We start from the raw sequence: 12,576 nt of genomic DNA on the forward strand, positions 1-12,576 counted from the left end.
TCTGTCGTTCTCTACTAACATCAAGGCGGTGACCCGATCCTGTAGGTTCATGCTCTACAACATTCGCAGAGTACGACCCTGCCTCACACAGGAAGCGGCACAGGTCCTAATCCAGGCACTTGTCATCTCCCGTCTGGATTACTTCAACTCGCTGTTGGCTGGGCTCCCTGCCTGTGCCATTAAACCCCTACAACTCATCCAGAACGCCGCAGCCCGTCTGGTGTTCAACCTTCCCAAGTTCTCTCACGTCACCCCGCTCCTCCGCTCTCTCCACTGGCTTCCTGTTGAAGCTCGCATCCGCTACAAGACCATGGTGCTTGGCTACGGAGCTGTGAAGGGAAGGGCACCTCCGTACCTTCAGGCTCTGATCAGGCCTTACACCCAAACAAGGGCACTGCGTTCATCCACCTCTGGCCTGCTCGCCTCCCTACCTCTGAGGAAGCACAGTTCCCGCTCAGCCCAGTCAAAACTGTTCGCTGCTCTGGCACCCCAATGGTGGAACAAGCTCCCTCACGACGCCAGGACAGCGGAGTCAATCACCACCTTCCGGAGACACCTGAAACCCCACCTCTTTAAGGAATACCTAGGATAGGATAAAGTAATCCTTCTAACCCCCCCCCCCCCCCCCTAAAGATTTAGATGCACTATTGTAAAGTGGTTGTTCCACTGGATATCATAAGGTGAATCCACCAATTTGTAAGTCGCTCTGGATAAGAGCATCTGCTAAATGACTTAAATGTAAATGTAAATGTAAATTTACACAGGAAACTCAATTCTGATATTTTTGGACTTTTAACCAATCGCATTAGATCTTTTCACATCAGATGTTTTTCAGAGCTGATCTGAATGGTCAAAATACCAATTACCGTAACTTCCGGACTATAAGCCGCAACTTTTTTCCCACGCTTTGAGCCTCGCGGCTTAAACAATGACGCGGCTAATATATGGATTTTTCCCGCTTTCAATTTTCTTTGAAAGGAGATGACTTCAGTGGTTTCAGTGCACAGGAGGAGGAAGATAGTGACCAATGACTTTCTTGGTAGGCTACTGTTTACTGCTAATATTACATTTTTTGTTACAAGCCGTGTTTCGTTAAAGCCTATTTATTTTTGTTACAAGCCGTATTTCGTTAAAGCCTATTTATTTTTGTTACAAGCCGTGTTTCGTTAAAGCCTGTGTAAAGTTAATTTGTTTCAATGTACCGGTAGGCACCTGCGGCTTATAGACATGTGCGGCTTATTTACGTTCAAAATAAAATAAAACATTTAATTCAGTGGGTGCGGCTTATGTTCAGGTGCGGTCAATAGTCCGGAAATTACGGTAGTGGAAAAAAGATCAGAATTGGTCTGCCTGTCTAAACGCAGCCATAGGCTACTTGAACTGGTGCCGAGTGGACCTGTGTAACAGTGTAGGTTCCGTCCCTCTCTTCACCCCAACCCGGGCTCGAACCAGGGACCCTTGCACACATCAACAACTGACACCCCACGAAGCATCGTTACCCATCGCGCCACAAAAGCAGCGGCCCTTGCAACGCAAGGGGAAACCCTACTTCAAGTCTCAGAGCGAGTGACATCACTGATTGAAACGCTATTAGCGCGCACCACCGCTAACTAACTAGCCATTTCACATCGGTTACACCTGCACTCTAAATTACAATGCAGGTAGCTATGGTACTGCATTGTATACAAACACCGCTTCGAGCTGGTGATTGTAAATATTTCTTCAGATATTCAAATCCTCCTGATGCATGATATATTTTTTCCTGCAATGAAATTGGTCAAATTAAGATCCGACAACTGTAAAAGGAGATTGTAGGGCTGTGTTTTACTAAATGGCGTCCATACATCAAGATGTACAGTAAGCATGTGCAGCTCCCAAGTGGCGCAACGGTCTAAGGCACTGCATCACAGTGCTAGAGGCGTCACTACAGACCCTGGTTTAATCCCGGGCTGTATCACAAGCAGCTGTGATTGGGAGTCCCATAGGGCGGTGCACAATTGGCCGGTGTAGGCTGTCATTGTAAATTAGAATTTGTTCTTAACTGACTTGCCTAGTTAAATAGAGGTTAAATCATCCATGCTTGTCCAGAAGTCCCTGTGATGTGAAGCCATGCAGTCAGGTGGTGGTGCAGGACAATGTGACAAAGATAAGCCCTCTTCATGGTTTATAAATTGATATACAAAATGATGCTGGATTCAAAACTTTGAGTGTTCAAATTATTATACACAATTCTTGCAACCAATAGAATGTTATATATATATATATATATATATATATAGGGGATACAACCATCCCAGCTCTGCAGATTTTGCTGCGAAGAGAAAGAATCATTAGATCACTTGTTCTGTTACTGCCTATATGTAGTTTGTTTTTGGTCCCAGGTTCAGGAATGGCTGAAAAATTGCAACATTTACTTGGAGCTAACTCTGCAAATAGCACTGCTGGGTGATTTGAAAAGTCATATTCAATCGATCAATAATATAATAATACTCTTAACAAATGTGTTTATCTTTCATTTACAACCTGTAGAAACTATGAGAATATAAAGGTTCACAACTTTTGTGAAACAGCACAGTAGAAAAATATATGGCAGCTAGAACTGGATTGTCTTCACAGATAGATGGGAGGGGTTGAAGGTAGCTGAAGGCTGTAACTAAAAGCAAACAAAGGATAACTAATGCAAAATATACTGTCTGTGAAATGTATGTAGTATGTATAAGCTGGAAGTAGAAGCCTAAGTATTGTTGTCCATTAGTTTACTCCAATTAGGGGAGGGTGGCAGGGTTAGGGGAAATAATAAAGAAGGAAAAAAAAGAAATAAATGTTTACCCCTTTTTCGTGGTATCCAATTGGTAGTTACAGTCTTGTCTCATCGCTGCAACTCCCGTACGGACTCGGGTCAGGCAACGGTCAAGAGCCGTGCATCCTCCGAAACACAACCCAATCAAGCCGCACTGCTTCTTGACACAATGCCCACTTAACCCAGAAGCCAGCCACACCAATGTGTCGGAGGAAACACCGTACACCTGGTGACCATGTCAGCATGCACTGCGCCCGGCCCACCACAGGAGTCACTAGTGCGCGATGGGACAAGACATCCCTGCTGGCCAAACCCTCCCCTAACCCAAACAACACTGGGCCAATTGTGCGCCGCCCAGGGGCGGTTCTGGGGGGGGGGGGGGCCAGTGCCCCTGTGACAACAATTTTGGACCACCTTGTGGCCCCCCCTAAATGTGGAGTATGAAATAATTTTTACATAACAAATTTTTGCTATCGTTCTTTTTTACATCTGTTATTAGACAGTGGCAACGCGGAACACTAATGATTATAAACATGGTATTTTGCCTGCTAAGCCTGCAATGCAGTGAATAAAACGATATGACAACAATAACGTCTAATGTAACTGGCCCCAGCTTGGCCCCCCCCAGTTGAAATGGTCTAGAACCTCCACTGGCGCCGCCCCATGGGTCTCCCGGTCGCGAACAGCTGCGACAGAGCCTGGACTTGAACCCAGAATCTCTAGCCTTAGACCACTGCGCCACAAGGGAGGCCTGGAAAATAAATATTTGTTAAAATATATACAGTACCAGTCAAAAGTTTGGACACCTACTCGTTCAATGGTTTTTCTTTATTTTTACTATTTTCTACATTGTAGAATAACTGTAAAGCCATCAAAACTATTAAATAACACATATGGAATCATGTAGCAACCGAAAAAGTGTTAAACAAATCAAAATATATTTGATATTTGAGATTCTTCAAAGTAGCCATGATAGCTTTGCACACTCTTGGCATTCTCTCAACCAGCTTCATGGAGTAGTCATTGATGTCTTCACTATTTTTCTACAATGTAGAAAATAGTAAAAAATTAAGAAAAACCCTTGAATGAGTAGGTGTGTCCAAACTTTTGATTGGTACTGTATATATTTACCCAAACATATGGGGGATTTCTAAATGATGCAGACAATTACACTGGTAGAAGCCACAATCTATCTGCAATATTAAAGGTGATCTAGCCCCTATAAAATAAAAACAAAATATAGATAAGCCGTCCTACAGACCATCACTGTGATGAATGTTAAAATACACCCCTGGCACTCTCTGCCATTCTCCTTAACACTCCCTCTCTCTCCCTCCTCTCCCTCCATCTTTTTCTCCCCTATCTCCCTCTCTCTCTCCCTCAATCACCAGCCTTGTGCTCCTCCTCTGCCCCGCCTGTGCCTCCATCTCTCCTTCCTTCTAAACCTTTCCTTTTCCTTTTCTTTCCCTCTAACTCATTCTCTCATTAGATGTTAATGACAGGTCTTATATGCAGTCTTTGGCTGGCTTTATAGTCCAATTATCCTCCAACTTTAGTGAGAGCTCACTGATCCTGCGGTCCATGGAGAATATCTCTTCTCTTTTGAAGAAGGGGTGGTGCACTGTACCATTTGAAATATCAAACGTTACTCATTTTTTAAATGTCACACATCTTGGCTAATAGTAACACTTCACTGTCTAAATTATTACTGACAACCATGATCATCACTCTCTACCCTCTCTCAGCCAGAAGAGGACTGGCCACCCCCCGGAGGCTGGTTCCTATCTCGGTTTCTTCCTACGTATGTAGGATCTTAATTTGAGCCAGTTTGCTACAGCAGGAAAAGAATCCTGCAGCAACAGAAAATGTGAATTATTATGTGGATTATAATTCATGGACATTGTTGTAGGAGATGATGCATTTTTCGTTAGCGCAAATCAATTCTGACATTTCGAAGTGGAAATTATAAACTTTAGAAGCCTTTTTAAAACTCAAATACACTGCAAGTTTGCATTTTCCATTTCTTATTTTCAAAATAAGATCCTACATCTGGTTCCTTCCTTTCTATGGAGTTTTTCCTAGTCACCGTGCTTCTGCATCTGCATTGCTTGCTCTTGGGGGTTTTAGGCTCGGTATCTGTATAGCGCTTTGTGACAACTGCTGATGTAAAAAGGGATTTATAAAATACAATTGATTGATTGAGATAAGGAACCCTACTTAATGGGATAATAGAAGACGAACACTATGGAAAAAAATATGTTATAAAATATCACTTTGTTAGGACCACACCCTAAAACTGATGATTAGACAAGATGATCATCGTTAAATCAGCATTGGATTAGATAATGCATCTTTGAGTCATGGTATGATGTACATGATATAATGCACTCAGTTGTGTGAAAACATGCCAGCATTCTTATTTTATTTAAGAAGTTATATCACAGACATTCAATTCCCTAACTGAAATGGAATTCTGCAATCAATGCCATCACATCAGTACTCTTGTTCAAAGCACAGTAATGGCTGGAACGGAGCGAATGGAATGGCATCAAACACAAGGAACCATGTGTTTAATGTATTTGATACCATTGCACTCATTCCACTCCAGCCATTACCACGAGCCCGTCCTCCCCAATTAAGGTGCCACCAACCTCCTGTGATGCACACAAACATGCTATGACAGCACTGATGAAATGTGGGCTACATGCGGTGACTGTACTCCATTTTCTGTACATGGGTATGTGCGGTCAGCACTAAACCTGATAAAGACTTTAATGGTTGAAACATTATAATCTGTACCAGTGCAGCAAGCAACACTGCAGTGAACATTGAGTCAGTATTCATTACTATAGATTGTGGATAGTTGCGGTGGTGGTGGCCTGACCTCCCATGGCCTGTTGGAGCTAATGAAGTTCTCCGCTAAGTAATCGACCCCAGTGGAAATGATCTGAGCTGAAGCCAACATATGGTTCCTCAGTTTGATTTCACCACTGCATGCCCATGCATATTCTATCAGGCAGCATGCCGTGCGCCCGTCTGTTTCATAATGGAGATTTTACAAGATGCAAGACAAGATGGTGTGTGTTTTTCTTGTATGTCTTCCTTTCACTGTTAATCAGATTTTATAGTTCATGTACAGTCATGTGAGATCTTGGTTAAAACAACTTCGCAATATCCTTGTAGCTGGATACTCCACTAGTCACAGTATGTCTTGTCTCAGGGCTGTATAATGCTGGTAGGACTTCTGTTTAGTTCCAGAAATGTGCCCTTTACGCTCAGTTTGTACTGATGTGGGATCTTAATTTGATCACCTTGTTGCAGGAGAAGTTTCCTGCAATGCAGGACATTTTAAACTTGTAATGTATTTAAAGGTTTAAAAAGGCTTCTAAAGTTTGTTATTTCCACTTTGACTTGACTTTCCCTTACAAAAATTGTATCCCCCGCTACACAAATGTCAATTAATTATAATCCACATAATTCACTTTCCTGTTGCTGAAGGATTATTTTCCTGCTGTAGGAGACAGGCTCAAATTAAGATCCAACATCTGAATGTCAAATACAATTTGAGTTATGCAACATTACAGACTATATTGCCGACCTGTTGCTAGTAATATAGTAGAGTGTAAGAGACACAGACTGACCTGTAGTAATGTAGTGAGAGTAAGATGTAGACTGACCTGTAGTAATGTAGTGAGAGTAAGATGCAGACGGACCTGTAGTAATTTAGTGAGAGTAAGATGCAGACTGACCTGTAGTAATGTAGTGAGAGTAAGATGCAGACTGACCTGTAGTAATGTAGTGAGAGTAAGATGCAGACTGACCTGTAGTAATGTAGTGAGAGTAAGATGCAGACTGACCTGTAGTAATGTAGTGAGTGTGAGAGACTTAGACTGACCTGTAGTAATGTAGTGAGACTAGCGTACTCTCTCTGGGCTGAGCTGCTGCTCATGTGGAGGCAACATGAGCAGCCAAGTAAAACAGACTGTCTGCTCTGCTGCTTTGTTTCTCTCTCCTCCAGCACTCTACTTCTCCTCCTCTCCTGAAGGGATCTGATAACATCACTAGTGCCAATCTATTTCCCATCAATTCCCCAGGCACAAACGCTCAGGTTCATTTTGTACTCTAATTTCATGTTAACAAATGTGATTTGATTGCCCAACACTTACACTTAAACTAGAGAATTCAGACCCCAAAGCCTATCTCTTTGTAACACGATAACACCCTTACCAAGAAGGGTTAACAATGTGTGATAATTATTTAATGAGTTATTCCACAGGCTGTGATGCATGACTAGATTACAGATGCAGAAAACAGATTACACATTTGCCATCTGCTCTCTCTTCATTGATCTTCTGATTGAGGAAAGTTGAGGGCTACCTCATTGAATTTATGCCAATCAAAATGTTCATCTCCCTAGCTGAGGCAATTTCCATCATGTTTCATTTCAGTTGCATAAATACACAGAGCCCCAAAACTCTCGCTCCTGTGACTGGCTGCACACTGGGATAAATAATTGACTTACATGCTTTAATGAGTAAGCTAGTAGTAATATGGGCTTCTAAGGTACACTTTTGCAGTATGTGTTTATTATGTATTTGTTTGTTTCTGTGTGTGTGTGTGGGGGCATGTGTGTGTGTGTGTGTGGGGGGGGGGGGGGGGGTGTAGCACATGCTTGTCTGTGTGGGGGTATGTTTGTGTGTTTTTGTGTGTGCGTGCCTGTGGGTGTGTGTGCTTTTTGGCACTGTACTGTTTTCAATACAATTAGCATCTGTACATTGGGGAAGGCTCATCCCTTACCGTAGGCAGTCACCCAGCCACAGCTGAACCATACAGCTGTATCCCGCTGGTTCAGGGAGTTGTGTAGAGTGATATAAACCAGGGACAGGCAGAGAGGAAGTCATAGAGGAGACCTTGGTTTAATATAGATATTCATAAATTAGATCAACAAGGAGACACGTGTACATGGGAGCCAACTGTTCCAATCGCTTCATTCATTTGGTTACCAGTGCAGATGACTTGTCGAAGATTTATGAAGTCACTGTCTAATCCTGGTATATACATTACATGGCCAAAAGTATGTGGATACCCCTTAAAATGCGTGGATTCGGCTATTTCAGCCACACACGTTGCTGACAGGTGTATAAAATTGAGCACACAGCAATGCAGTAGAATGTCCTTACTGACGAGCTCAGTGACTTTCAACGTGGCACCGTCATAGGATGTCACCTTTCCAACAAGTCAGTTCGTCAAATTTCTGCCCTGCTAGAGCTGCCCCGGGCAACTGTAAGTGCGGTTATTGTGAAGTGAAAACATCTAGGAGCAACAACGGCTCAGCCAAGAAGTTGTAGGTCACACAAGGCTGTTAGAGTGGAGGCTGTTAGAGCAGCAAAGGGGGGACCAACTCCATATTAATGCCCATAATTTTGGAATAAGATATTCGAAGAGCAGGTGTCCACATACCTCTGGCCATGTAGTGTATCATTCTAATAAATAGGGAGAAAGCTAGAGGCATGTTTTAAGTAGTAGCAATTTTCTTTTGGTCAGTGGCAGGTATAGTTCAATGTCAACCAGAAAACTGAATAGATGTAAGATCTTAATTTGATCCCCCTGTTGCAGGATAGCTTTCCTGCAGTGCAGGAAATGCAGAACTTGTTGTGTATTTGAGATTTAAAAAGGCTTTTGAAGTTTGTAAAATCCACTTTGAAATTATTTTCCTGCTGTAGCAAACTGGCTCAAATTAAGATCCTACATCTGTAGTTTAGGTGCAGAGCTGGGGTCAGGAGAATAAAAATAACTGTTGACTCTGAATGTGATGTTGGTATTTGGAACAGTGTGGATAAGAGCTATCATTGTAAAGATGAACACAGTGAATTATTTAATGATAGAGTTTTACAAAGAGGGGAATTAGGAGGCAGTGTTGCTGTCTGAGTGCTGATACTGTACTGTCCCTCAGTAGAATAATCTCTGTGGTGCTAAACATTGTTACTGTCCTCTCTATATCTCCACAGCAACCGGCCCGGCAACCAGACTGCTAACAAAATCAAACTCAATTTAGCTTCTGTGACACATTAATCTTTTGATTAGGAGGTGGATGACTTGTGATTTGTGTTTGCTGAGGTTGTGCCTGCTTGTCTTCCGCTGTCATTGATATGATTATTATATGTTGGTTTTCAGCGCATGTACTCTGCACGTGCACACACTCCTAATATCCTCCTGGCCACGTGTCAATGGGTTCATAACAGGGCCTTGATGTGAAGAAATAACCCCTCCATTCATTACTCCTCATATTATTATGGATCAAATTGTCCACACGCCTTCAATCTTAACTGTCCCTCCTCCAATCCCACTCTTTTCCAGTGCCCTCCTGGCCTCCCCAAGGCCCGAGTCACTTGGCTGTCTCCACTGACTGGCTGAAGGTTTAATCTCACTAAAAGGCTCCACACCCTCTATCTGGACCACTCTTATTAAGGTAGCGGCAGGTAGCCTAGTGGTTAGAGTGTTGGACTAGTAACTGGAAGGTTGCAAGATTGGATCCCCGCGCTGACAAGTTAAAAAGCTGTCGTTCTGCCCCTGAACAAGGCAGTTAACCCACTGTTCCTAGGCTGTCATTGAACATAAGAATTTCTTCTTAACTGACTTGCCTAGTTAAATAAAGGTTAAAAAAAATAAACTCATCAGCAAAGCCATTAGGTCTAGGATCACTACTGCTCTTATTTCCTATCGCTATGTCATATCAGAGGTAGGATTAGGATTACAATAGATTTATCAAAGATATTGATATTGTTTTGAAAATATGTAGTTTTGTTATTTGGTGAAATGATCATGTGATGTATTAGGTTATGTCTGCTTCCTCTGTCTTACCCATATTAATCCAACATGTGATGGCGTTTGAGGAGGAGTTGAGGCCAAGCAAGTGACAGCTGTGGTGTACTGGGAGTCAGTGTGTGCGTTTCAGCAGGAGTCAGTGGGAGACTGGGGGAATCACGTGTAGGTAAAACACACTCCATTGCATTACACTACATTACACTCAACAGACTAACTGACTGCACAATGTTTCAGTCTGTTATCATAAAACCATTCAGGTCAGGAGTTTTACTTTCATATCTAGACTGAACTGGTGCAATATCAGTGATTCATAGGTAGAAACTCGATCTATACACAATAATGTAACCTAACCTCTGAGAGAGATGTATCATTTTTGTTTCTTTAATAATTGATGCTAACGCAGGTTTTGAAACTTGAAGCCAATGGATTGTTAAGTTGTCACTGTGTATTACATGAGATAAACTGCAGAGCAGAGGAGGGAGTTCAGTTTAAACATGTCCCACTCTATAGAGAGCTACTGTTGCCAGTCAGTGCATGAGTAGAGTGTACGTACAGTTAAAGTGTACATTTGAAGTAGGTTAAAACTTTTCACACATGCTGGACCAGTGATTACTAATGACAGTTGTCCATCCATGACCTCTGACCTGAGAGCCAGAAAGCTATTGAATCACCTAACCATACCAATAGGCAGATTCTGAAACCTGACCAGAGATAGCCAGCCACTCCTAAAATGTGTATAGTTGCTAATCTCTTACTGAGTTCAGTTGGAATAAACTCACCTGGGAATATCAGTGTTGGACAGGAGAGTGCTGCTGTCTGTCGGTCTTCCTGGACTGCATGAATCATAGTCTTCCTCTCTCTCACACACACACACACACACACACACACACACACACACACACACACACACACACACACACACACACACACACACACACACACACACACACACACACACACACACACACAGTTCAGTTCAGCTCACTGAATCCTCCAGTGGGGACACAGGCTATAAGCCTCCATCAAAGAGCCTTACATGAAAGCCTAAATAAAAGCACCTGGGTTGTGATTTGTGATTAGTGCTTGGGTCAATGTTTGGATTTGATGAAAGCCAGAGCCTGTCTGTGTGGAAGTCTCTGCTCTGCTGTGGACTCTGCTCATAGGTCTGCCTTATGATGTGTACTGAGTGGATTTTTGGGCCATTGCAACTAACTCTGCCTGGCTGACTTTGTTTAGTGTACTCATTCATGTTGTTTCCTTTTCATTACCAAGTAATTCATGTTTGCCTGTGGTTTGTTCATGTCTGGTCTGGGTACAGAACTTTAATCATACCCTGTTATTAAAACACAACTAACATTGTCATAAAGTATTTGCACGGAAATTCAAAGTGTCCATGCTGTATATCTAACGTTAGGAGTTCACTCAGTTTATCATGTCATCAGTGACTATAAATGGGCTGCTGTATGTTGGTATCCACTCTGTAAACAAATCCTAGTCTTTCTGCTACCCAATGTATGAAACTGTCCTCTTGATGTGATTTTAACCTTGTGCCCTCTCATAGCCTGCACACTGACATTGGGTAGAAAGCTGAGGCGTTTTGATAATTATTTATTTATTTGTAATTTTTTTACACATACATACATATATATATATATTATTGCTGCAATTCTGGAGACATTCCAATATTCGCTCCCAATATCCCCATAACAGGGTGCTATATTCATATCTGATACTTCATTTTTCATCTTAACGCATGCTGATTATTACATGTCACAGTAGCAGGATGCAAATAAATGAAACAGTCTCTTTTTTAAATTGCATGTCATGTCACAATCTATCCATTCTATGAATGCTTCAGTAACATGCCTTTTTCAAAGTCCATAGGAGAAAAAAACATACAGTTTCCATTAGAGAACAAAATCTTAACAAAGAGAACATTAATATGATATATTCTTAAAGCTGGCAGTCTATGATTAATCTCCAGCGCCACCCAAATCCCAGCACCCAACCTGACGCACGCCATGCCCCCGCCCACCTAAGCCTCATAGCTGAAAAAGTAGACTTTATGCAATTATTATTACATTAAACTATTTACAGTAACTTGGAAATATGGCACCAAATTTGGTAGTAAAGAAAACAACTTGTGGGTTACACTTTAAAATGTTCTGTGAGTAAATACTTCTGTTTCCTGTGTAATGGAAAAAGAAGTGCTTGTTGGAATTCCATTCATTCCTTTAGTGCTTCCTACTGTAGTCAGTTCTTTAAAAGAATGCATAATACAGTGAGAGAGGAGGGGGTGCTAGTGGGGGAGCGGGTGGGGGAGGGGGTGCTACTGGGGGGAGCGGGTGAGGAGAGGGTGCTAGTGGGGGGAGAGGGTAGAGGAGGGGGTGCTACTGGGGGAGCGGAAGGAGGGGGTGCTACTGGGGGGAGCGGATGGGGGAGGGGGTGCTACTGGGGGGAGCAGGTGGAGGGGGTGCTACTGGGGGAGCGGGGGAGGAGGGGGTGCTAGTGGGGATTTGGGGACGGGGAGAGGAAAGGAGGAGGTGCTACTGGGGGAGCGGGGACAGGGAGAGGAGAGGATGCTAGTGGGGGAGCGGGGGGAGGGGGTGCTACTGGGGGGAGCGGGTGCTACTGGGGGAGCGGGCGAGGAGGGGGTGCAAGTGGGGGAATGGGGAGAGGAAGGGGTGCTAGTGGGGGTTTGGGGACGGGGAGAGGAAAGGATGAAGGTGCTACTGGGGGAGCGGTCCCAGGGAGAGGAGGGGGTGCTAGTGGGGGAGTGGGAGAGGAGGGGGTGCTAGTGGGGGTGTGGGGATGGTGAGAGGAGGGGGTGCTAGTGGGGGTGTGGGGACGGAGAGAGGAGGGGGGTGCTAGTGGGGGAGCGGAGGGAGGAGGGGGTGCTACTGGGGGAGCAGTACCGGGGAGAGGAGTGGGGTGCTAGTGGGGGGGCGGAG

Source organism: Salmo salar, chromosome 13 (assembly GCF_965601325.2).
Source record: "Salmo salar chromosome 13, fSalSal1, whole genome shotgun sequence".
In the NCBI taxonomy this organism is placed as follows: Eukaryota; Metazoa; Chordata; class Actinopteri; order Salmoniformes; family Salmonidae; genus Salmo; species Salmo salar.